The sequence below is a fragment of the Hermetia illucens genome, chromosome 4 (genome assembly GCF_905115235.1).
Source record: "Hermetia illucens chromosome 4, iHerIll2.2.curated.20191125, whole genome shotgun sequence".
Classification (NCBI taxonomy): Eukaryota; Metazoa; Arthropoda; class Insecta; order Diptera; family Stratiomyidae; genus Hermetia; species Hermetia illucens.
In genome coordinates, this window is record NC_051852.1 from 10,548,070 (window position 1) to 10,575,672 (window position 27,603).

The window sequence follows — 27,603 nt, forward strand, 5'->3', positions numbered from 1 at the left end:
GAATACCGTAAAACTTGCGACTAGTTACCGCGAATTCTTCTACCATCCGCATTTACGGCAGGTGGAGATGAGTCTAAGATTGTTACGAACGTTTTCGTGGCGATTCGTTTTGGTGGACAATAGCACCCCCATTATAGGCGCAGACTTCCTGTGTCACTATTGGTGAACCTGCAAAACAAAGTCTTAATAGACCCCGCTACCTCCTTAAAGTCGCCAGGTAAAATTCCCACCTGAACAAACTCTTTCCATTTTCGAGGCCATTGCCGACCATCGCACTTGCACACTCCTTCGAAAATATCGCAACATCACTACTGAAAGTAGTTTCTCCAGGCCGGTTACGTGGCCGGTTTCGAAGCCACAGGTAGTTAGATCCAATGTCCATCGTAGTCGCTGTTGACTCTAGATATCTACACTAAAATGCAACAGATTCCGAGAAAAGGAGTCGCTGTTGACTCTAGATATCTACACTAAAATGCAACAGATTCCGAGAAAAGGAGTCGCTGTTGACTCTAGATATCTATAATAAGATGAAAGCGATTTCCAGAAAATGTCAACTCTTTTTTAAATCCTGGTCTGCCTGCGCCGGCGGCAGTGCAGGCCGCCAACTGTGTTGACGGAAGTATAGTGCGCCACCGGAGGCGATTTCATCCCCGACAATGCAGTCGTGGTTCTTGCCTCCGATGTGCCGCTACACTTGAATACAAATTTCGGCACTTTACTGAGAATACCATCCGATCCCGGTGTTTCTTTGCCCTTCATAGACAAGGCCGCATTTTTCAGTTACAGTGAAAAGTAGGCATTCCTCAGTACTCCCCCTTTTATAGGCAACATCAGCCCCGATGGGGTGCTTAGGGGCATTGGTGCAAAAAAAATCACCTGCACCATTCTTTCATTCTCACTGTTTTCATGGAAGAGAGTGATCAATGTGCACCGAGTTTTTTGGTAACCAACTTATACACGAGACTCCATGGATCAATGTTAATGCACTCATTAGTTCCTGCCAACAGCGTGCTTTTTGTCTATTGGATTTCTTGCCGGAGTTCCTCTATCATTCTTGTATTCTGCGGATTTTACGGTTATCTCATTTTGGCCTCTTAAGCGTTGCGCGGTTCGTCAAAGTCTGAAGCAATTCCTTAGTAGACTTGCAACAACAGCCGTCTACTAGTTAACATGTGACTACCCGTGATAAAGTCACCTTTTGGGCGCCGAAGTATTGCAACCTAAGGATTCAGTGGCAGTTGTTCTTTTCGCTTGCGCAGCTTGCTACTCGTTTAGCCCACTTGAGCGAGCTTCGGTGGCTGGTATCTGCCAGACGTCAGGACATTGGGAGAAGCCATTTGCCACTTCAAAGGGAATATATTGGTGATAACTGGACGTAAAATCTTCCAGTATCGTCTATTGTAGCACCGCTAATACTAAGAACTGCGCAGGGGTAGTGAAGCCTCTTAACTATTATAGGATGTTGAAGTATCGTAGCACTACCGATATTTGGGACAATAATTCCCATCCTGGCGGCCATCTCCAAAATTGTGTGACCTTTCAAAAACTGCACAAGGCACCCAAGTCATCTCCTTGGCCATGGCTAGCACCCGCAAGATGACCGTATCTTTCACCCGGGAGGCAGCACTGAGGGATATATTGGTATACCACAATGGTGAACTCTTATCTCGATACTGCTCGCTGAGGAGAAACAAGTGAGCTATTCTTTTTTGCTTTCATGCATATTGGCTTGTAAGACGTGGATAATGGTGTTTGATTCTTCACTTTTCGCAACTTTTCTCTGAACACCTGGCACCGCCCAGAACTGGGAACACAGACGACGATTCTTACAAAGAACAAAGAATTTTTTCGACGCAAAAGTTTTCGCCACACTAGATAACACAAAGAACGTCTATCCTGCCCTTGCAAGCCCCGGCTATGTGCCCGTAAGTCCAGGGACTCAAAGCAGCGGGTCGAAGCTGCCATTGGTTTTATCCCACAGATGCTCCATCCGATCTTCATCTTCCCGCAATGAAGAAATTGGCGCACTTTTTCTTAGGAACGGTGACAATTGGTAACTTTTGTCTTCCAGAATCGACAGGTGTAACTTTTTAAGGGATGCTTCCAATTCGATGATCTCTCTCTATGGCTAACTCCGCAACAAACCGAAAATGGTATGAATTTTAATCATTCAGTTCCACTATTACCTAGATGCGACCCCTACAAACCACCTGTAGACTTTTCCAGTTAACTTACGGGCTATTCACCCTTCCTGAGACAGAAAAGATTAGCTCCTTCGTAATGCATGACCACTAATGCAAAATGACTCTGTTTGACAAATCAGAGTAAGTGACGTTGAGTAAGTCACATTTTAAGAAAGGGTGACCATTTCGTTGCTCCCCGTGGGCTGGTCCTTGATGATCTGAGAAGTAAGAAGAAAATGTTTTTATCTAAGAAAGCGAAAGATGAAAAGGATTCTGAGGAAACGAAGTGAAAGAAGTGCTTCAGCAAAAATTATCAGAGATATCGGTCTATAACTCAACCATGAATATGGTGAGACTGGCATTTTACTTCTTTTGTGATAGAGGTAACCTTACTGCTTTCTCTATGGAAGTAATCCCCAAGCAGAAGTGAATGGGAATTCTTCAGTCGATAAACTATCTAAACGAGGAAATTAGACACTCACGAAAAAAGCGAAGCAGTGAAGTATTTCCTAACTATCACATGGTGATTACTGTTTCGATGTGAGAGTTACTATTTCTTGCACTTTTCCTCGAACCTGATTTAAGTGCACAAACTCTGAAAGATCAATGCCTTCCTATTGAAGAAGAAGCTAACCCACTAATAAATCCAATCCTGTAGAAATCATTCGTTGTTATTCAGCTAATCAGTTCGAAAAGTAGCCTTTTGTAGCCAAATACAAACATCCATGACTGAAACATAATTTTGACTGGTTCGGTCATGGACCTTTGTATTTAGCTTTATGCTGGTCCTGTTACAGAATGCTTCGGTTCCAATTGGACTGTTGCGTTGCCAAAACTCAAGTTATTCGAAAGTAACTCGGCAACCAAGGAGTAGTTAAGAATGTCAAATAATTATAATACCAAACTTGGTCATTCACTTCATTTTATCCAAGAAAAGGCAGACAGAAATCCGAGCACAATGGTCAATGAAGTCCAAATGGTTCAAATTAAATGACAACCATGCATCAACAAGTTATGTATACCTTTGATCGCTAGTGCTTGAGGACACTATTCCCCCAATCCTCTCAACCTGGCCATTGTAGTCCTGTTTAGAAAACAAAGCCGTGAACTGATAGAAACTTGAATCTCGCTAAGAACTTAAATTCGACTCCTCCTCTCACAGATACAATCGATGTCTCCCTGTGGATGCGATAAAAGTGAGAAATAAAAATTTGACGTCGATGACTTGGTGATGGGATCTTCCAAGGCTTAATTGCTGACATTTTTAAAGCGTGAATGGAGCCAAATCTCAGTTTTTAGAGAATAAGTTGTGCCAAATTAAAAAAGAAGGTAATGAGGAGTAAGGGTAAAATGATTGGCACTCGTTTTCGAAGAAATTGTAGTAGGGACTCCATTTCCTTCGACGTATGCATATTACTGCAGGGGCCGAATTTATTTGTGTTTGCTTTGAGGTGATATTTATGAAGTTAGCGACAAAAATCTGCAACCAAGGATATCCAAATAGATCGGAAGTTAGATGGAATCAAATACAAGATCACCAAGAAAATATTGGTTGAATCTTGTAAGAAGTGTGAAACCGGCAGAACTTTCAAGAATAAGCTAAGATTATAATAAGCGTGAATAAAGAGCCTTAGAAAAAGTATAAACAAATAAACCCCGTAGATTTGCATTCAATATACGGCGAAGGATTCATCGAACTTGGTTAGAAGGAGGAGGAATCACTCCTCTACCCTCCCCCATCCCATTCGACAACCCATAAACTCGCAAACACTTACCCCTACACCAATGCACTGCATCACATACATGGTACTAATACCAGAACTAATGCAGGGAATTTTTCTCACGCGCGTACCGAAAAAAGGTTGAATATGTGCAATGATCTTTTTCCATCATACAATTTCAAGCAATCCGCCGTGAGATGGATCTCCTTTCCGTAGTCTTCTTGTAGAGCCCTTAACAGGTTGTTGGAAAAGTTAGCCGTTGATTTTATTTCCGGAAACTTCAAATACAAAGTCCTGCCAAAATTGGAATTTGGAATTGAAAGGAACCTTCGGTCCAGATGGGAACTCTGAACATATGACCAGACAACACTCAGAACCTCATCACAGGGGTCTTGGAACTAGACTCAACCAGCGACGCATAAACATCTTTCGGCCACCAAAACTCACCTCTATTGTCTGAAGAGCTCTTAAGGCGACATAGCATTACCACCAAAGGCTCTCTTCTTGTAATCTAAGCTAATAACTTCAGCCTATACCCGTCTGCCCCGAAAAAATCCACTCCTTTATCTCACTGACGCCAACATTCACCCAAGACAATTTCCAATTATCGCGAAAAAGTATCAACTTACCTGCAGATCTCCACTGATCCGATCTACAAATGTCCATAAAAAACAATCATGTCACCCTACATTGCATCGTTCAGTTAAAATCTTCCGTTACTGAATCAGACAAAAGATATACCCAGCTTATGTGTAGATAGATGAGATGAATGAATCAGATATCAGATGTCTTAAGAACAATAGACCGAATAAAATTCTACTTGATATACCTGACTGATCACGCTGAATTAAATGGCATTTAATCTAAATCGGCGATCAGACGAAAGCTGCTTGTATACATGTGTACGATCGCATTCATATCCGAATTTTGATAAATCTAAACATTGACCGATAGATACAATGAGATAGATACCAGAGCATATCTGTGTGTCGAGGTAGGAGATACCGTACGCACTGTTACGCTTAATCGGATCTTTTATAGATTTTTTATAGATTCGATGATCGGTTAATGGGTACGTCTAGGTTCTATGAAACATGATCGCAATTAGATACGACCCATTAAAACTATACAGATCCGTCATCGTTGCGGTGTTCATCACAGAGTTCTGAATGAATCCATCCAAAGGCCCTGCCCTTTCATAAGTTATTGATGGAAATTCTGATGTTTGCAGTCGCTATCTTTAATAGTCACCCGATAATGACTGTGATGATTGAGCGACGATTGTGAAACAGAATCAAAACGAATGTAGAGCCCCTGATCCACGGAATATCGCAAAAGCAATTGATGGCCCTCCATTGTTGGAATTAATACACGAAGTTTAGTACGACCCGGAAGTGGCTATCGAACTGGTCCTAGAGGGGAATTTAATCGAATGCAATGTGAAAGATTTTGTAGACTCTAATGTGTAGAACAGGCTCAAAATCAGGAAATCCTTTAACTTTTCTAAGAGGAGTTTGATGCTTAACCAAAACATACTGTGGTCAGACGGAAGAAGATATATGCGATCTATGGTCAACTGCAGTGCTTCTTTCATGAAAGAGTAGCACCGAAAAATTGGCCACCACCTTCGAGGGGAGGGTTCTAAGGAGAATAATAGGAGCTAAGTGACAGGACGACCAATGGTGGATCACCAAATATCTGCCGACCCTAAAGTCTTCAAATTAATAAAACTTCAGAAGCTACAATGGGCTGGCCACTTTCAACGTATGGTCGATACTCGAATACCTGAAAGCGTATTGAAAGGGAGAGCAGAAGGCAGAATCTGTTGACGAAGATGGCGCATCATAGCAAGGATGCTGAAATTGGATCGAGATGGTTGGAGGAGTGACATCCTGAAGGCCAAGGCAGAAATGGGCTGTAGAACCTCCACGACGAGGTACAGTTGCAAAGGAGAACAACAATACCAACATAATGAACATCCTTCTGTTGTTCTATATCCATGTTGGATAAGGTAACCACCGAAGTACAGCTGCATAAAGTTCTAGGGGAATCTTTTATCATTTAAGTTGTGTTTACATATTCGGATCCCGTGAAGAAGTAAACATCGCATAATAGGAAGTTTGTACTGAAATCGTTAAAAGGACTGTACGTAGCTCTTATAGGAGTGCATTAAAAACCAATTATTCTACATAAAATGAGCGCAAAGTAACAATTACAAGAAAGACCAAACCCACCAGGAGAGCTCCAACTATTAGAATGGACCCTGATTGCGGCAATTGACATGTTTGTAGATTAAACCTATGTACCTAGTTTAAAGTTGTCAGATCCATCATTAGACATACCCCCTAATGCGGATGAGGGAGTCCTTGGCGGATGCATATGAATATGCACACGTGCAGGTCTGGAGACACGTTCGAACGTCGAGGAAGATACTCAGAACCCAGAACAAGAAACTAATATGAAAGATAAGGTAACTAAAAAGATTACAGGAGCAGGAATTTGTAAAATCTGCACCGGTGTTTCTTTGCCCTTCGCCGTCGGCAACCAAGGACTACAGTACCTTTCAGCGCTTCGATCCTCACGTGTCATTCTTCAAAATTCACGAGTCTCTGTTTGATCGGTTTATTATTCTCGACATCAATGACTTGTATCGTTAGACTTGTACGTTCTAAGCCCTCCGACTCAAAAGACGCAAAAATGTCAATGATAGCATCGAGCCTTGCTCGCTGATGTATCGTCAACTGATGCTGGTTGACGTTTTCGACATTTTCTAGTGAACATACAGAAGGTGGAAATAAGTCCTGTGCGGGTCCGAACTTGCGCACAAAATCAGCACCAAAGTATAGGATAAGGATAAGGAGGAAAGACATCGATTTCGTCTGATCACGAAACGTAATGTCAGCCCACACTCTGCCTACTGTCGAGTGGCTATTCCCGTCGGCTGTCCTGAGATCAAATGCGTAATCTCTCCCAATTGTACCCACCGTCGTTAATAATTTTCGGGGCGAAATCCGAAGCCAAGTAACTTACCATTGCTCCGGTATCAACCAGTGGAGGGATCAAATCCGGGTAAGTCACATCTAAGTTGTGGGACCGCTTCAACACGAGAGGCGGATCGAGAATCAGGACGTCTAGGCTTATGGTGGTAATTTGGTTTTGCGGCTTCCTTCCCCAGGAGAGGGAGTCCTCGAATTTTTTGGGAGCGTGCAGTGGAGTCACTGTGGCTTCATGATGATTGGAGTTCCACTGTCGTTCCAACGTAACTCCCTCACGCAATCTTGTCACTGGTGTCCCAGATCACCACAGTTTCCGCAAGCACAAGCTGTACAGCATCGATCTCCGCTTCTCACATGTCATGGAGATCCTGGTTGGCCCTTTCGTTTAAAATTTCCGTTGCGTCCACTTCCGAAAAGTGACGCTTGGTCTCCGAAAACTCCCGAATTGTAGTTGTAGTTATGTGAATGGGGAATGATTTTCAAACTGCGTCGCAAGGTCTCAACCAGTTCGGCCTCCTTGGGCGGTTGCTGGAGTCTAGACACCAGACGTCGAATATCTCGATAGATATCCGTGAAGGACTCTCGTTTGTTTGGGATCTGCTTCGAATCCGTTCCCAGAGATCAATATCTAACAGTCGATCCCTAAATTGATCCCGGAGAACATCCCGCAGAACCATCCCTGTGAAGGAATATTTCACGGTGGTGTCCTGAGTAAAGCAAGGGGAGGAAGAGGTGCAAGACAAAAATGGGGTGATTTTATTGAGTGCGCATCCCACAGATTGGTACAACTTAATACGCCTCGGTTTCCTTCCGTTTTCACCATTATTTATTTAAAAAAAAAGGAATTGCGAATATGGTGGGCAATCCAAATCAATGGAACGTTATATCGGCCTCATATGCTCTACAGTCTAGAAATGAAGCAAGAAATATACAGTAACTGAAAGATACTAGAAGTAGTATTATGCAAACGTAAACTGGAGCCTCCGATAATGTTTAACCTGGCTCGAAGGATTTTCGTAGCTGCATATGTCACACATCACATTGGGCCATGTAGGGGTAGGGGAAAGGAATGTGGGAGATTCAAACCCGCAGCACAAGATCGAAGCCTAACTACCTGAACTACCAGTGGTCATCCCGTTGTCCATATGAAACGGGTAGAATATGTTCTTCAAGTGGGCGAACTAGCTGGCCATTGTTCGTTCTCTTAGCGTGTGCTCTTGTTTCTAGATGAGAAGGTCGAGTTGTTGAATGGTGACATGCTGAGGAAACCCGAACGGAAAGCTCCAAAACATGTCACGCGATGGGCGTCACTTGAACAAAAGGTTCCAAAGTGCGCGGCATCAAAGACAAGGTGTATCGTCTTAAAAAGATTTGTTGAGGCTGTCTAAGGGAGAAGAGTGGAGGCATACCGACGGTTTCTGGAGAAGGGTCTACCAGATGTATAAAGGAAAACGAAATCACGGCATTGTCGGTATTAGGGTAAATGGAGAACCTATGCTGACATGGTATGATCGTATCTGCGCTTTGTTGGATGAGTTGTTGTCGAAGTGCGGCTCTTCTGTATCTCCTGGCGACCGTTTTGACGGGAAGGAAGAACTTGCCCCTTTGTAATGTTGTCAGGTCGAGGAGTGCATAGCGAGGCTCAAGTATCGGAGGTCATCTGGCTGGGATGGGATGATTGGCGATGTGTGTAAAACCGATCTCATGTTCCGGATTTTTATGAGTTTTGTTTATGGTAGGACTATTTTCCTACCTTCTGAAATACTGCAAAGGTTGTTGCGTTCCTGGGAGGATAGGAGTAATCTTTGGTCGTACACGGTTGTATTTCTTCGTCCGATCTTTAGCAAGATCTGGCGCTGAAAAGGCAATACGATTTCCAGACTGGCAAGCCCTCTGACAACGCCTTAAGTTATGTGAAGCACTTTGCTGTCCGTTGAATTAGAAAATACGTCTTCACAATGTTTGTAGATTCCAAAGGTGTGTTTGATTGGCCGTCGGTGGGAATTAGCTACTTCCATGGTAGGGTGCTATGCGAACCGTGCCCATTGGATAGTTTGCAGCTGGAGGTAACTGACTGTATTCGAACGGAGCCTCACTGATACCCGGTTGCTTCAGTGAGCAAGTTTGACATTACCGTGCTACGGGGGGGTATGGCACGACGGACCTCCTAACCGCCATACCCGTGGGAATCAAAAGAGCAACACTACTTATTTTTACTAAAAAAAAGAGAGACAAGCAAAAGCACGTCTGAGATCAATACGAGTATATCACACGTGAGAAAGGAGACAGGTCTATGTTAATGCGGTTAAGAGATACTGCCAAAAATGTTTCCCGAGCGAATACTCACTCATGAGAAGCAGGGAACTATCGAAGATTTTGTCGTCAGACAGATGTGCAAGGGATGGAATGCAAAACTTTTGTCCACCGGGATATGCTTTCGACCAGGTCACATCCTGGTGGATTGCGCGACGGAAGACACTACAAAGTAATCTAGGAGCATAGTTCCTAAATTGTCAGATAGGGAACGAGCAGAACTGTCAACAGAGACGGAAGATCTCATGGACCAGGGAAAAGTCGAGGAAAGGTACTACGAAGGAGAACCCGGATGAAAAATATACTGAGGTCTCCGGCGGAAAGGAATGGATCGGTCAGGGAAGTAGACGTGCTGTCCAGTAAAGAGCAGAAGCTGGACGAGCTAGACCAAAATTTCCACTGGAAGATGCATGTTGGAAACAGTTGTCGGAAAGCTACAGGGGCTCTAATGACTGGTAGCAAGAAAAAAGTGGAGTTGCAGCCCGAAGATACTACTTTGGATATATATTGCAATAGTAAGGACAATGATTACCTATGGGGCAGTAATCTGGGCAGAAGGAACTGAACTCAGCACACAAGACAGGGAGTTACACAAACTTCATAGACTGGCTTGTGTATCAGTAGGACAATGAGGACATGCTCAACGGTATCCCTGGAGGTCCTTCTGAGGTAAACCCCTCACCATCTGTACGTATAGATGTAGGCAAGGGAAGTAACCTTCAGGATGGTCGGGAGTATCAGTAAGGCGGTAAACTGCCTAAATCGAAGGAAGATTGATATTCCTTCTAGGTGGTACCTCGAATTATTAATACCAAGGGATAACATGACAACGAGGCTAAATTTCGATAAGAAGATTGAAACACGAGCATAACAAGACAAACTGGGAGAGCATGTATGTGTGACATACAGCTTGAACCAGCAACTGATTACTTGGTACACTGACGGATCCCTCACAGCAGAGAAAGCGGGTGCCGGGGTCATTGGTCCAAGGGAAATATCGGCGATCAAGGCAGTTGAACTCTAAACTGGTATGGAAATGCCAATAGGCTCGGCTTGCTCAATAAGGTCTGGATACTCCGGGTTCCAGGTCATCTTGGGTTGGAAGGCAATGAGGCAGTGGACGGACTAGCCAAGAAGGGTGCAGGGATGCCTTTACACGGACCAGGACCCTTCTGTGGACATTAAAAAATGAAGAGGAACGATTGAGGGAACTATACTGCGCGGACTTACCAGGAATGGAGCAATTCAGGGTGCTTATTGGGGGATAGGAACTCAAGCGCACAAACGATTGCTTAAACCTCATCAAGAAGAACCTCCGGATCATAGTGGGAATTCTCACTGGTCACTACCGGCTAAATTGTCACCTAGGGAAGCTAGGGATATCTACGAACACTAGCTGCAGGTTCTGTGCGGAGTGTGATGAAACCTCTTTTCACGTTCTGGGACAGTGTCCGGCACTTGTGCAAAGTAGATCGAGGTACCTGGGAGAACACCTCTTTAAGGACGCGGTACGACTTCCTTTTAACAGAATAATAATAATAATAGTAGGAAAGCATTCGTCTTTTAAAGTCAGTGTCGCAGGCTCAACGGGAAAAACCGTCACGATACAGCCGAAATGCATTTTACATCATCCACCACTGATTAGGTTAGAAACACCGAAAGAAAGTAACGTACTTAGGAATTACATTCGTGAAACGTATGTGCTTGTACCCGCACGTGATCGACCTCAGGAAGCGTTTAACGAAATTTATGTAAATGTGGAAGTATGAGATATATGCCGTGCCGACCCCGCTTGTGAACAGGACAAAGGCTGAAGAAAAAGAAGAAGATATAAGGTATGATTGAAGTGTAATCAGGATATGACTTATGGTATGCACGGGGTCTAAGCAAGAGGGTGGTTAGATGCGTACATGCTTGTTTATTGCGAATTTTATGTTCGACTTCCCTCTGTTGTATGAATTTTCGATGATGGCGTAAGGCAGGAAACTACCCTACGCATGTCAACGAAAGGCAAATTCGGCCGATGCCAGGCAGGTACTGTGGTAAAGTGTAGGGCGACCAGAGTGTAACATCTAAGGGGTAGATAGGTCGATGTTGATAGACAGACGGTACGAAAGTAATAAAAATCAGGCCACATATGAGTTCATGAAATGTGTATCTGCCACAAGGGCCCCTGTCGTAGACTTGCATCTCGAGATGGACTTTCTGCTAAGGGAGCATGGTAGCTTGAATGAGTGTCTTTTCTCGAGGAGCCTTGCCTAGTCAGGATTGTGTTTTGTATGGGGCAATATAGACGACATGGGCACTCATGCCAGTGCCTTGCTAGAAGTGATCCACACATGCGCGCGGGCATTGGAACGACGGAGGAAGTTCCTTATTGTTGCTTCATCTGCGGCATGATGGGCGTATGGTCATAGTATCTGTGGTAGACAACCACCAGTTCCGTGTGTTTTCTGTTAGCGTTGTCCCGTGACGTTTTATGTATTGTGTTGTACGTAGAGCAGTATGTGACTAGAGAAAGGACTTCTTTGCGATTTTCCGCATCGAGCTGATTCCAAACAAGCCGTTGGAGAGTGCTGTCTCTATGTCTTCGAGGAGGATGATCAGACTCGGTCTGTAAGGGTGGCTTCTGCCACGAAGCGCCTTCTGAGAGTATATGCTCCAGTAGAATTCATAAAAGATGTGCTTTCGGTCCGGTTATTTACGGTTGACTATCGTTGGTTGCGGGGGTTTCATGGTGCTTGAGGTTGCGTTCATTTCGCGGGCCGAACTCCTCGAGAGGAGTTTCGCTGCACGACTCGGAGGTCACACCCCTTAATTACAGCAGAGATGTTAGATAGACCTCATATGGTAAGGATGCTGAGCCTGAACTAAGTATGTGTCTTCTCAAGTCCTCTAGAGTGTAAAATAAATGACCTGGATCAGCAGCATTATACTCCTTTTAAACTCTGAAAAATTTAAATGGAAATAGGTTCCCGTCTTTCCTATACATTTTCATTGATTCTTAATTTGATTTAAATATATTATGAAGTATAAAATGCATCCATCAATCAAGCCAAATTGCTTTTTTATATTGGCAGATAAAGTTGACACTTTCATTTCATCTCTCTGAAAATTAACCTTTCGATCTCGTGCCCCGGGTTCGAATTTCGATTGTGTTATGGATGATTGTGTTGATCTTTGTGATTGTTACGCTGCTATAGGCTTATCACTTTTAAAACATTAATTGTGATAATAATAGCACTTAAACGCAGTCTCATTTAAGTAGCAAAAAATGATCATAAAAAAGAGACTATGCTGAATGCCCTCTACCCTAGGCATAACGTTTAATAGAAGCAAAAAAAAATGGCATTGACAAAAAAAAAGCACAATCACAATGAACACAATTATATATCCATTAACTTCTTCCTAACTTCAAATATCATTTCTCATCACAGAACAAAAAGAACTTCTCATACGCTTGAGGGCTATCGAATAAATTTCCAATATTTATTTAAAGTACATAAATTCAAACTGAATAAATATTTTATCTGATTTTTTTTCTTTATTCACCATAATCTTTCGTCTGTGTTTGATTGCGAGGTAAACTCACCAAATGTATGATGTCATATTTTGTTTATATTGATCATCATTGAATCATGATCGAATTTTACCAATTTTTTTTTATCAACGTGTGCATTTATTATAAATAAAATATTTAAAAGTGTTTACTCTTATTCATTTTGTATGTTTTATAAGTTATTGAGAATTTCAGAATGAAAAAAAATCAAAGTTGATTGTGATCAAGATTTCGCAATCTTCAAAAGATGATTCTCTGAAGATGGACCACCATCATTGAAGCGCTATCAGTTTCATCAGTTTGCACTCTCACAAGGACAAATCGATCATAAGTCAAGTCTTTTGAAAGTATCTTTCATATACGAGTATGTATAAACAGAATTGATATGTTACAATCTTTTAGAATTGCAATGAAATTATATTTTAAAGATGATTGTGATGCATTGTTAAGATATTTTGATATTTCCTCGATTGGATGCAAATTTTATTGTAGGGTTTAAGGGGGTAGATTGATATTGTATACAAAATTGCAATTTTAAATTTCAAATGTCTCTGATTTTCACGTAATTTAATTCATTTTATTCGTACATTTATAAGTGAGTTTTTCATACAGATACTTGTAAAGATACTCAAACTTGGAACCCAAATTTATCCACCTTGCGATTTTGTGATATACTTATCAATATTCCTAACAATGTGTCATCCTAAATTATATATCAATATGTCATCACTCCCTTATCTACCCCAAAAAAAACTACTTTGCAAAATTCCTTCAAAACTAAATCCCACGAAAAAAAAAACAACAATCAACCAGATCACCAAACATTTTCATTTAAAAGCAGCGTGAATACATAAACATCAATTAAATCTTTAATATCATAAATTCTATCTAATCTTAGCTTAAGATCCCCAACCAATTAACCGGCCAAATGAATAGCTATCAAGAAATATGATGAGGAATGACCAAAGATATTTCAACACTCCACCAACCTCACTTGCTGGCATCACATGTACAAAAAAAGTGATCATCATTTATGGTAATGTATATGAAGACAAAAAAGTGCTTTTGGAAAAATTTCATTAATAAAAAAAAAATATACTTGATCATGCTCATTTGGCATTAAAAAAAATTGTATATATAACCGGTTCAAGTTAGAGGAGATATTTGAATAGAAGTTAAACACATCTGCCAAGATTTAGAATGGATATTTTCGCTTCCAGGTTTTGCGATCTAAAAATAGTAATATCTTTTAGATTAGGAACGATAATAGTCTGTTAATTGCTAATGGATTGCATAAACACGTTATTTTTATTAGAAGATTCTTAGATTTTCTGTCCGGGGTTGTGCTTTCCTAATCATTTCCCCGAACTCTACTCTTTTATGCAGACATTGCTATGAATGCCTGCATAAATCAAGGACTAAGTAGGAATTGAGAATTTATGCGGAAACCTAAATTTCTACTGTAGCAAGTGGAAAGGTCTGCATTTAACCTTCCAGAATACCGCCGCCCTTCAAAAAAACTTTCAATCAGAACTTGTGCAAAAACACATCCAAGTGGAGTAACGTCGTAGCTGTTATCACGTTGCCTAAGAGTTACTTTCACATCAAATTTTGACTGACTGGATTGGTAAACTCATTACTGTTTGCGAGAAAGCTAAACTAACTAGCAATTATCTATTCAAAGAAATTTCCACTACTTTCAACGCTTTTTCTCATCCACAGTTTTGACAAAAATCCCTTGTTATTAGAGAATAGAGATAGGTAGGTGACGTACGTAATATTACAAAAGTGATATCACCTTGAAATATGATAAGATGATATTACGTTACCATTACCGAGCATGCTCCAAACATTACAACATCACCGCATCACGAAATATCACCGCATTACCAAACATCACTGCATTACCAAGCGTCATACCATTATCAAGAATCATCCCATTACGAAGCAGCACCGTATTACCAAGCATCACCGCATTACCAAGCATCATCCCATTGCTTAGCATCATCCCATTATCTAGCATCATCCCATTACCAAGCATCATCCCATTACCAAGCATCATCCCATTACCTAGCATCATCCCATTACCAAGCATCATCCCATTACCATGTATCACCACATTATGAAGCGTCATTCCATTACCTAGTATCATCCTATTACCAAGCATCTCTCATTACCAAGCATCAACCCACTATCTAGCATCATCCCACTACCAAGCATTATCGCATTACCTAGCATCATATCGCATTACAAAAGTGATATTATAATATAGCATCACCCAATATCAGCGCTCTTCGTAATACAAGTCGCGGCTGTCGACGCTGACGCACAGTATCGGACTGCCTTTGGGCTTGCTTTAGGTTGGCTTCGAGCTGGCTTTTGGACGAGTTTCGGACTGGATTTGGATTTACTTTACGTTGACTTCGGGCTGACTTCTGTACTGGTTTCCGACTGACTTTGGATTTGCTTTAGGTTGGTTTCGGGTTGGCTTTTGGACTGTTTTCGGGTTGGCATTGAACTTGCTTTAGCTTGGATTCGGGCGGGTTTTGGGCTGATTTCGGGTTGACTTTTGGGCGAGTTTCGGGTTGGCTTTGAACTTGCATTAAATTGGATTCGGGCTGCCTTTTGGACCAGTTTCAGGCTAGGAAATGATTTCGAATGCATGTGCATATGAGGATGCAGATTCTTGGTTTTAAATTATAGATTGTAATGTTATGGATTTGAATAAATATCGGCTGTTGTAAGACGTTATTCTAAGCAATATTTTCTAGTAGGCGTTGGATTAAGTAATATTTTCGAGGCGACTATCGAGTGGTAGATTACATGCGAATCTGTTCCCTTGACCGGCTTTGATGTGGAAAGGTGATTTTGATTTGTGATAGGCAATCTTGAATTATCCCAACCAAAGATAACATCTAAGTAAAATAATGCTCTAAGGAATTAAAATTCAGCACGGTCTCCTTTGCTGGTAGTGATTTTTGGGCTGCCGAACGTTAATATTTAATGTTGAAAATATAACATTATAAGTATGGTTAAGGTAATGAAAGATGATGTTTGTGATATTGCTTTGTAATATCACCTTTCTCGAAAAGTGATATAATATCACATTACCCATTAAGGCAATGTTTTGCGCACCTCTATTAGAGATTTATAAATGTTGCCCGGTTTCGTTCATTTTCAATAATAATGCACAGCAGAACACAATCTCTAGGTTTAACTTGATATATCTACGCTCACTTCAACGTCCATTCCAATTTTGTCCTTAAAGCAGAGACCCAACTCAAAGTCTATCCATGCTATCCGCAGCGTACCCTTCAAGTTTTGGAGCCGCACGATCTTAACATCTCATCAAGAAGCCCCCACATGATTCCGAACTCAGGGACGTGTACCAAAAACATATTCGACATAGGCAAGTGAATCCATATCCAGTGATTTTAATGCCAGATAATGCGGACGAGTAGTGGCCTCAGTAAAGCGGATAGGTTAAGAAAACGACTCCACATCATTTCTCTCTATGCATCGACAACGACCACCAACTCTTGTTTGGAAATGAAACGGAGAAGTGTCCAGCTAATACCGAACACTAACCTGAGATCCTTAAAGCCGGAGCGGAATTTAACATCCATTGCATCGGTTTGGGTGGAGGCAAACGCGAATTAGTCATTCCTTTTCTCGGTCAGGAGGTAGGGGACGTTCTCTTGAAAAGACACCAGCATTTCAAGTCAGCGATACTCGTCCAAATGACGGATTCATCCGACCGACATGTACACTAGCTAATTTCGCTGTCATCAAGCTTTTCGCCCGATTTGTAGAACGTCGCTCTTTCATGGTTTTTATAGACACTGGACCACTGTTTACACGGACCAGTAACGATCGGGCGATGCTTCGCCCAGACAAACATGTCAGTTGGACTACATCTTGCAGCACCAAGTAGCCTTCTACATCTGGATGAGATTGGACAACAGGGAGGCACAGAGCTTCCGTGCATGTGGTTCGCCGCTATGTCCTCTACATTTAATCCGAAAGACGTCATCGGAACCCAAGTGGGCGATCAAGAAATTCATCGCCTAATTGGAAGTCACAGGCTGGCAGGCACATCAAATGTTTGTAATCGACGGCAATGGCATCACGCCAGGTGCACGTATGCCTGCCTCCACAAAAATACATACGTCTGGCCGGATATGCGAAAAGATGCTAACCGTTCCAACGCTCTAAGGTGCATCCCCACAACCGCAGTTTCTTGAGGTCCTTCGCTTTATCGGACAACCGCATCTATTATGTTCACACCGATAAAAAAAAGCTCCCCATCCCTCTCCCAGAGCATCAAGTTGCGACCGTCCCTAATGCCCTGCACTCGCAGTGGATCTGTGTCTTCTGTAAAGGATTAAGGAATGCAGTTCGAGGCAACAATTTTCACCAAGCTATACTCGCTGGCGTCAGTCGGTTTGGAAGAAAACTGTACCGTAATCGAACGGCATGATTTAACGCTTCTATTGAATGTTCAAGGTCGTACTGATGTATATTTAAAACGCCTCTTGGCCCGAACTACTACATGCAATTCTCCTCAGCCCTGGAACAGTCTTTAAGGAGGAACTCCAGCTTCACCAGCCGAGATGCTTTTCTGAACGACGCTCCGAGCTTCAAACAATTTTCTATTTAGCTGGAAAAATGGGAAAGCATGAGTCCTTGTCGGTTGAATACCTTCGGGGTTTTACCAGATAATTTGAGATAACAACATGCGGGAAGAGGGATAAGAATAAATGGCGCCAACCCTGCTTTTTTGACAACTAGGACAGGATCGCTTTGACAGCTTTGACACTAAAGGAATTGACACCTGTTATTGAAGGAACGGCATCTGGAAATGAATGCTTAAGAAGAGTTGCTTGGACGAGATACTCCTCATAAACGGGCAAAACCTTTTTCAGATTATGAGGTTAGTGAAACCCACGTTTGGTCCTTCCCATTTATGCCTACAGAGGAGCTTACCTTTTAGCTGCTCCGTAAAGAAAACTCAAAACTGTTGGGTTTTGAGGAGTTTCGCGACTTGGGGTAACTGCTAATAGCTTCGAGGCGGTCAGGTAGCAATCGAGTTCATTTTTAATCGACCTGATAGCTGAGGCGTCAGATTTTTGCCTCGCGAAAGTTGCATTTGATGAGAGTTCTTCTTCATGACAGCGTTGAGTTTCCAGTAGCCCCTGAAAAAGGGCGGTTCTCTGTTTTCTTGGATATGGAGGAGTGACCAAAGGCTGCTTGCGGAATGATAAATTTCCTCGTCCAACAAAAGTTGGAAGGTAGCTTTTGCCTCAACTGAATTTCTAGGGTGAATTGTCGCGTCCATGTTATGATAGAACGTTTCCTGAACTCACAGAGTGTAAAGTAGAGCACTGGAGCTTATATCGTGCACAAATGTGATCTTTGGAAATGACGTTAGCATGTGTAAGGCCGTGGAGAAGTAGTTCGTCCATTTATTTTTAAATTATTCATGCAATTAGCAAATATTATGGATTGTAGGATACCTGGAACTAGGAGATTTCAGTGAAGGTCACAATGGTCCTCCTGCTACAAAGATTCCAATGGGGAATTGCGAACCTTCCGTTTTCCAACTCAGTTAATTGAGGCATCCTGGCGTATGTCTGTGATTTTTGGCAAGTCTGCTGTGATAATAGCAAATTCCTTCACATGAACGAGATTTATAGCACCCACGGCAATATTGGGAAAAGTGACAACATCAGGAGATTTCGGCCTTACTAATCTGCGCTGTGACATCCACCACCTCACTCTATAGATCGGGTGTTTTCTGTGTCCCCTCTTTTACAAGATGTATCCACGTTCCTGATCGTAGCACCCTGCTATATTGCGTCGATACGGTAGGTGATCCTGGCGATAGCATCCAAAATGAAGTCCCCGTCTGCGGTTTTGATACATCCAATTTTCTCTGGCAGCTTCCTGAAGGGCTTGGACTTGAGCACTGAATGCGAGTAGAGGAGTTCGGAGTCTAGAGTGCAAATGATCCCTTCAACAAACTGCAGGCCGAACCCAGATCCTTTCCTTCCCCCTCTGCACATCCTTTGGAGATCTTGAGTGTGGGATATTTCTCAGAGAATTTCAAATTTGTTAGAGAAAATGAGATGAATTTTGTCGCCCAAAATGCAACTCTCCAGGATGCATCAAATTTTGGCGGCCATAATCATTTCCTGGATGGTTCTATATTTACCCTTAGCTCTTCCTGTCGTTATGTTATTTGTGGTTACCCCGTTGTTACAGTTTCAAAGGGGTTGTAGTTATGTCCACATCGCGGATAGAGTTCCTTGAAGCTCCTGTGTGGAGCTGTACTGTACAGTACGGATGCCGTATTTCTTAGTTCGGGAGAGGCTTTAGATAGATATTGCATCCACTTGAATGAAAGCTGAGTATGCACTCAGTATAAACCGGTACCGCTGTACTAGTCACGATTGGCTTTGATTGTGGTCTCCAAATCAATCCGTGTCTGAAGAGGACAATGGCACTATGCCTATACGGCACACACTGACGTTAAACCCCCAGGTCCCTCATGGTGATCCCCGCTGTCAGGTTCTCCCCTAAGTCTCTAGTAAAGCCTCCTCGCCCGGAAACATATAGCTCACAAACATGCATTCTGTTGTTCCCATGCAAGTTCATCTCCATGCAGATTGCTTAGTAATCAGTGTTTGCGCCATGCTCACTAACTTGACAACGTCTGGCTGAAGCAGCGCTTACTAATGTCAGGTCAACTATAGACCCCAGGTTCCTTCCTATGAATGTATATTCGCAAATACCACGTCTGGCTCCGCGAAGACTTCGATTAAAACATTGGTTCTCCGGCTGCCCCAATCACGGGTTAAAATTTGATCCTTGAAGCTAATTATGGCCTCATTGACATATTTCTCATGAATGGTTGGCAAGAGTAAATCCTGCGCCGCTTGGTAATGCGTGAAGGGCTCTTCTACATTCCATAGTCCCTGCTAATATGCCCTTCCGCACTGCATCTCATGCATTGCTTCACAACCGTCCATCCATGCCAGTTCATTCCCTCCCAATGTGACCCAAACCAAGACATCTAAACATCTCTGTCCCCCCTCCCCCCCAAAGGCTTTCCATAGTGTTTTTTTCGCTGACTCTTGATGTCCGATAAGCTCGATCTCCATTTTGAAGGCCCCGCGTAGTGACCTCATCTATATCCTTGCAGAATATAAAGATCTACGAAATGCTAGCTTTATGTTGGCTTCCTGACTTAAGAACTTTTCAGTTTGACTCAAAAATTTGTCTACGATTACATGTTTGGATTTTTTCAACTTCTTTCTGGGACCGTCTACCAGGGCTAACGTTATCTCCCAAATTAGTGGGTCTGCTTTCAATATCCTTCAGCCTTCCCCTCGTCTCAATATTATGATAACCTCCATTCGTATTATCTTTCGATCTTTCTCCAGGCTTCCACATCCTCCTTGTGGGGACCACACTTTATATGAAATTGGGTCTATGGAAGTTTCGCAGACGTCCCCAGTCGTCTTCTTCATCTGCTCCACTTTCTTGGGAGTTGAGCCCTTGTTTCTCTTCAGCATTTGGTACAATGTTGATTCCCTAAAAAAGAGAAGAGATGGACTGAAGATAAACACCAAGAAAACCAAGGCTGTCAGTTTGACGGGTCATCGCACTCCCCTATCTGCATTAACGGGTAGCGCATCGAAGGCATTAATCAGTTTGTGTACCTAGGAAGGGTGGTTTCTGCTGACACGCTAGCATTGAACTGGATGTCGCTTGACTTTCAAGACTTGGTGAATGTTGTTTCTTATCCTTTTTAGTATCATAGATTATGATCCCTGTAGAAGCTCGATATTTGAGATCCTGGCACAATTCCATTGCTGAATGCTGCTTAATAGAGAAGAAGATCAACCTTTTATTTCAGTCTCAGTTTAGAGTGGGTGGCTTCAAAACTACCTTGGTAATATGTAGGTGGGTTTCCGGAGACGGGTATTCCACGGCATAGAGTCAAATTTGGGTTGACCCCTGGTAATATTATGATTCCAGAAATTGAAACAGACTAGAAAAATCCAAAGCTTAGGGTATACACCGTGGAGTAGATTCGGAGTTTGATAGGTGACATTTAGAAGTCTGTGGCATGGATAGCGTGTGTCCAGGCCTGACGCGTTGGCCTCAAAGGACCCTTTGACGGAACCTAGATAGTCAACAATCACTAATTTCCCAGCAGTGTGGTATACCTCCGCTTTCATGGTTGGCAGTCGCCATTTAACGTTGACCATTTGATCCTTTCCCCAGACTCTAGGTTCACTACAAACTCGGTTGGACGTCTAAAAACTGCTCAGATCTCCGACCAAATAATGTTCTATTGTCCAAGGCTCAAATCCAAGAACAGCGAATTCAAAGACATCCTGAAAATTGATATCAATCTTTAAAAGAGGGTCCAACAGATGACAGGAACGGAGAATGATTAGAGTACAATAGAACAGAAGCTTGAATGACTGATTTATTCCTGGAGAGGTCAAGGCCGTAAAACGTGCCGGGTGAAATCGAAATTCTGATAGTCTCGTGGCGACTGGAGCACAACGGGAGTGAGGATGGTCTAATCAATGTGAATCCTGATGCAATCAATAATAGAACCTTGTCAGATATTCACCTGCCTCCATGAAAAGAGTGACTCCTAAGAAATAAGCATGACATAGGCAATGACCTGATTGTTCCATCCAATTGAGTACCCATCAAATGATCCATCTCGATCGCGATCATTTCTCAATCGATTGTCATCTAATTAGCACATTACATTCTTCTACACTTAGTCATCACATCCACGTCTTATTAGCTCGTATTCTATCCACATTCGATTCGCATAATTGACTTTTGATGATACTCAAATTTTCAGCGATTTCTCAGACCCGATCCTCACGTCTCCGAGGAAGGCAATGATCATTTCGATTCTTAGTCATAATTCCCTTATAATGTGTCGGAATACTTTGATATCCATCATCACACCAGAACCCAATAATTATAATCGAATAATAGGTATATAATTGGTTTAAAGTAGTTGGCATGGAGCACGAGATGAAAACGGACCCAGACGAATCCGTATTGGGTCCCATGCGGGTGATTTTGATGTAATTATTACAAATGATCTTTCTTCTATTTTAGCAAGTTCATACCAGGCCCTGGCATCCTTGGCAACGTCAATGACGGCAATGACGTCCAAGGCATACTTTACATGATCCGGGGCGGAGTTTCACCTCTCATTGCGATCACATCCGAGTTCCATGGAGTATGCGATCATGAATGCAATTTAATATATTACAACATTTCTGCAACATCGAAATGAAGAATAAATGATAATGGCATGTGTAGATGTGCAGCGAAAAGACACAAAGGATGATCATCCGAGGAGCCTCAAGGAATGCTCGTTTCACGAATCGTTAGGCATATATAGTTATAATTTCTGCATACCATTGCATCCCTGCCATTAAGATCAATAATTATATTCCTTGGATAGTGAAGGTTATCTTATGGTTATTCATTTTTTAGTCTGCACATTGCCATCATCATCGCTGGCTTGTTATTATTGAAAATGGCATGCGGCAGTGTGTATCAGGTTTGGCTTGAAGCAGTGAGGATCATTTATAAATTTTCTTTTTTGCGATTTTATTTCCCTTATCGAAATGAGCCATAAGAAGGTACAAGCTTTCGACGATATAATTTATCCATACCCGAAATTTCCATCCATCATTGCTTCCTGTAGAGAAGAGACGGCCAATGATGAGCTCAAGAGTAATCGTTGGCATATCTTGGGTAAATATCCTTTCCATGGAATGCTGAGCACCAGGTCAACGTCTTGGAGGACAACGAACTGAAGAAACAATACTGTCTGCTTCCCTTCCAACGTGCGGATCGAAAGTACCCCTAAATCCCAGATTTTAAAAGTGTGGTCCCGAAGGAGAATTAAAGTTGGATGAAGACTGGTTGGTTGGTTTTCATAAACTCCTATGTGAGGCATAGCGTGTTAACGACACCAGCGCCAGCGTTGGAGGTTTCTGAGAATGTGCTTCAGCACACCCTTCCACCTTTCTGAGAAGCTTGCATTCTTCCAAAGCCCTTCTGTGCTATGCAGTTTTGGTACGGCTACTGATGGCATAGCCCAAAATCATATTAGCATCCTTTCCCAAATGGTGACCTATTCACTGCCATTTCAGCCTTGTGATCAATAGACCAGGGATATTTAGTCCCTACGCCGGCGACTGCTTCGATGACACGATGGGTATATGACTTGGTGAAAGCTTAGAACTTTCGAAAATCAGTGACGATCACGGTAACACATGGAGAAGGAAGGAATGGGTGGTTTTTTGTACAGTTTGGCACATGGGCAGTTCCAACGTAAAGAGTCAAATTGAGAGCTTCAATCACTGGTAAGTTTGGGAATAGTAGGGAACAGTAGTATAGCAAAGAATAGTAACTTGAGGAATAGTAGGTTATCCCTTCGGTATCTCTACTTTGGTTGGAAAAATAAAGCGCCGCTAGCGACTTGGAAAGAAGGCATCCACCGAAAGTCCTGCAATTGTTTTATGAGATTGATATAGCAGGAGGAGTACTTTACTGGGAACTGTGAGGAGAAAGAAAAACATCTACTGCACATATGAACTGTCAGCACCTATAAAAAAACTTCAAAAGATACTTTTTTAGGAATTTGGGAGTCCTAAGTACGCATCCACTTGATGTCGGACCGTAACCGTAGCCGTCTTCGTCCCTTTTTTACTTTTTGAACTTTGAGTGTCAAACTCAAAAAGAGGAGTCCCTGGACCATAAAAAGTGGGAGCAAGTTGCTCTCCAGTTAGCCCGGCCGGGCATCAAGTCGATGCGGACTTAGGACTCCCAAAATCCTAAAGAAAGTGTCTAGCTCCGGCCAAGCTTTGGTCTGAAATGTGGGCGGATTTACGTTGAATATAATTCGCGCTCTTGTCATGTTTTGCGAATTCTAAAAGGATGCGTATAACATGGTCCTGGTAAGAAACCGTAGCCGCCTTCGTCCTTCCTTTACTTCAACAGATAATTATTGACAAGGAACCCGCGTTAGCCAAAGTGAGACGCAGTGAGAGACAACCGCTGCAGTTGGTCAACTCACAAGACTTTGGAGGATAAGTATTACAGCATGCATCGTATTCTCCTATGGATTACCACCACTTTCGATTGCTACACTTCTTCGTATAGCAAATTTCGGCTCACTCTAGAGGATTCACAAACAATCGCGCGCTCACTTCTGGCTTCCAACCCCTAAAAAATACTCAATGATACTTTCTCACAGGTGCATCGAATTCGAAGGTCAGTTACGCCATGTTCAAAGCAGGAGATTGAGTAGTTGAACTGCCAAGTATGACGAAGTAACAAGCCCTGACACCTAGGCAATTCCAAATCAAAATACCTGCAAGATTAGAGATGGTTGCCAAATAATCTCCGGTACGATTTACTGTTTACTGCAAATCCATACACCCAAGGTTTCCCATGACGAGTAATAGGATTCTGTTTATGCTTCGGTTTGAGACTGCATAACCCCCTCAATATGGCATGTTAGGAGAGTAAGCTGTCACGTTGGTTTTAGAGGTAAGTAGAAACTAGCTAAGGAAACTACTGAAGAATAGCAGCTCAAAGACTCTCCCGTTTTGCACTGCGAAAAGAGGTAAAGTACGCCCAAGTTAAACCTGGAACACTATACGTCCATGATGGCATGACTGAAGGAATTAGTGTGCGAACTTTGAAGCACCTTTGGTTTCAATTAAACTCTTTGCCATGATACACCGACTAAGGCAGTTTGGACGCTCTTTCCCGCTTAAGTATGAAACCAAATTAAAGAACAGAAAAAGTAAAAAAGTAACGACAGAAGAGGGATAATGCCGGGAGAATCAGCAGAAGAACTGTTGGCTCCATGCCAGGAGGCATAAGGTCGGCGCATTTGACCTCCTTTTCCAAGTCGCTGTAGCCGAGTGCGATTGTGTCATTTTGCTCTGGTAGAATCTGCTTTGTGCCTCTTATTTCGAATCTGAGCATTTGCACTACCTCGAATACAGTTTTCAACTTCTTTGTGAGGCCGGGTTTGTTCTAAACGTTGAACAATGCAATTGATCACCGCTGACGGAATTCAAACAGAAGACAAAAACTTTCCCCTACCAACCACGATGAAGGATCTGCGAAGATTCTTGGGTATGTTCTATCTTCGTTTCCTGTCCAAGGCCACTCATCACCAAGCGATTCCTGGGCTCGGAAATCGAGCCTTAGTTGTCTGAGCCCCACAGAAAAGGCTCCCGCGAGGTTAGGTAGTCCACTCAGGCCATTCATCTTGCCTTGGAATTGAGGGAGCCTTGATGGCCAATCGGAGAGAAACTGCCACTCATTTTTCTGGTCCATGGTTCCTCGTTTTGGGCTTACACCCAAATTTGGTAAGCATGCACAAAGCCCTAGTCGCATATAATAAATTTCTGAGTTTCTCTCCGACTGATCCGGCCCGCCTTCAAGTGGATGGTGGATGTAGGGCTCCCTCAATTCCAAAGAAGTATTATTTCAACTTCGGCAGGCTTTCGATCAGAAATACTAAGCGGATTTTCCCCCCGAATATAATTGGCTCTCATAACGTATTTGCGGATTAAAAAAAGGAAGCGAACTACATGTCCTAATCACTTTGGCCATTTTGCTCCCAGGACAGAAACAAAGGCGATGTCTCATGAGTTGCTTCTACCCTGGACGAAACCGTAGTCGCCGGTAACAAATTGTCCTCCCGCCTAACAAATCCCTTGCCTTGATAGGAAATTGCCGTAAAACCAAATGGGGGTAGTAGTAGTAGAGGAGACCTTTGGAGGTTGTATTCGATTCTTCTCTCTTCTTCACTATATTTCAAAATTCTGGAGATATGTACTAGTCGTCTTTTTCGTGAAAGATGGCAAGCGAAACTGCGGGTTCACGAAGGGTTTGGGAGCTATAAGCCTCGTTGGCTTCATATTGAAAACCTTGGAACATAGCTTAAGCTTGCTTCTTAGAGTGATCCAAGATAGATCGGCGTTTAATAAATCTCAGCATGTGTATCTAAAAGGACGATCCCTTGGGACATCCTTTCACGTGATAATAGGAATGTAGAGTAGACACTTGATACGTCCCTAGACATAAAAGGAACTTTTAAATAACATAATGAACCAATCCAAAAATTCTAGAAACATAAGATTTAAGGGTCATCTCTCTTAATAGGTTTTATCTACACTACGGATCAGGACAATTGTGGCAAGATTGGACAATGACCAACTTACCACAATAATCAGCAGAGGAACGACACGATGTGTAACTCATTTCCCCCATCCTATGACTAGAGATAATCTGAATTAAAGCATGTACGGATTATAAGGTTTCGAGATCAGTGAAATAAAGTAGGGCAACTCACAGGCTACGAGTTGTGGTCTGGATCGAATTCGTCATTTTTCTCAGCAATCAACCTGGTCGGGGTAGAGTCGAGAGCCTCTCAAATCACTATCTAACGTATATATATCATTCCCTGAACTAACAATTCCCTTCCTCCTTCCACCCCCCTGGTGAAAGCTCCTTGACTTAAAGGGGTGGTCCTCTTAGAGCATACATATTCTGCAGGAGAATTCCTATGGGATGTGCCTTTGTCCCGGTTATGAGCGGCTGGTCCCCTTATGTTTCATGATGGTTGGGGTAGTTTCCACATCGCGGGCAGGCTCCTTGAGGACTCAAGTGTGGAGTTTGGCTGTACATTTCGGATGTTGTGCCCCTTAGTCGCGGTAGAGATGTTAGATAGGCCCCGCATCCGCTGATCTGAATACTGACAATGCAGTACTGCTGTGCCAATCATGACGGGGCTCTGATTGTGGCCCCCAAATCAATCCGTGTCTGAAGAGGGCCATGAGATTTTGCCTACACGCCAGGTACTCACGTTGAACCTTTGGATGTGATCATGGCGTCTTACGCCATTAATTCAAAGCCAAATCTTTGCTTTCATTACCGCGAGGCGACGCTCATTTTACTTAGCAACCGACCAAAAACAAGAATGGGGGCTACGATCAAAGATGGTTCTTTGAATTTGTATTCAGAACCACAGCACGTCCCATTCTCATTTATACCTCGATTAGGTGGTCTGCGCTGAAGGAAAATTGCAACACGACGCAGCTTAATAGATAACAGAAAGAGGCTCAGGCCAGTACAACAAATGCTTTTCGGTCATACGCTTTTGAATACATTGTAGCATCCATTGCGGTCTGATTATGGGAATCTGGATGTTGGAGAGCCAGACCTTGTGGACAAATATCTTTGAGTTGTTCCGAGAACTGAGGACCAAAAGTTTTACCATGCAACCTTCAACGGCGAAGTCTTAATAGATTTTGATAGTTTGGTCTTTAATGCTAGTATGGAAGCGAGCCGGGGCACAAGCCTACTCGGAGTCGCAGCTGTACGAGTCGATTAGTCTGTTGACCGAAGCTAGCATTTTTCAAGCAGAACTGTTGGCAATCTCAAAGGCGTGTTAGTTGTTGTAGCGGATTGTAGCCCATCATCGTAGCACAGCAATTTGTGCAGACAGCTAATCTGTCATGAAAGCATTTATGTTCAACAATTTATTGTTGGAGCCTCTAGCAACATCGTGCGTTGCTCTGAATTGAATGGTCCATGTAATTTTTTCAGCGTTTGTATTATCTTTATTCCCAAGATAATCGGAAACGTCCTATGTCCAAGCAGACAAGCTGGTCCGACGAATTCAGCAGTGAATCAATACGGTCTGTGTGGGGTATCGGTCCGCTGAGGACTCCGTTGCAAAAGTTGATATT

General features: G+C 42.7%; 1 protein-coding gene across 5 annotated transcripts in view; it reads right to left on the minus strand.

The window, feature by feature from the left end:
- The window catches only part of LOC119655392 (interference hedgehog), a 261,840-nt gene that overhangs the window by 42,207 nt on the left and 192,030 nt on the right, over positions 1 to 27,603 (minus strand). The gene's annotated exons all lie outside the window — the stretch shown is intronic.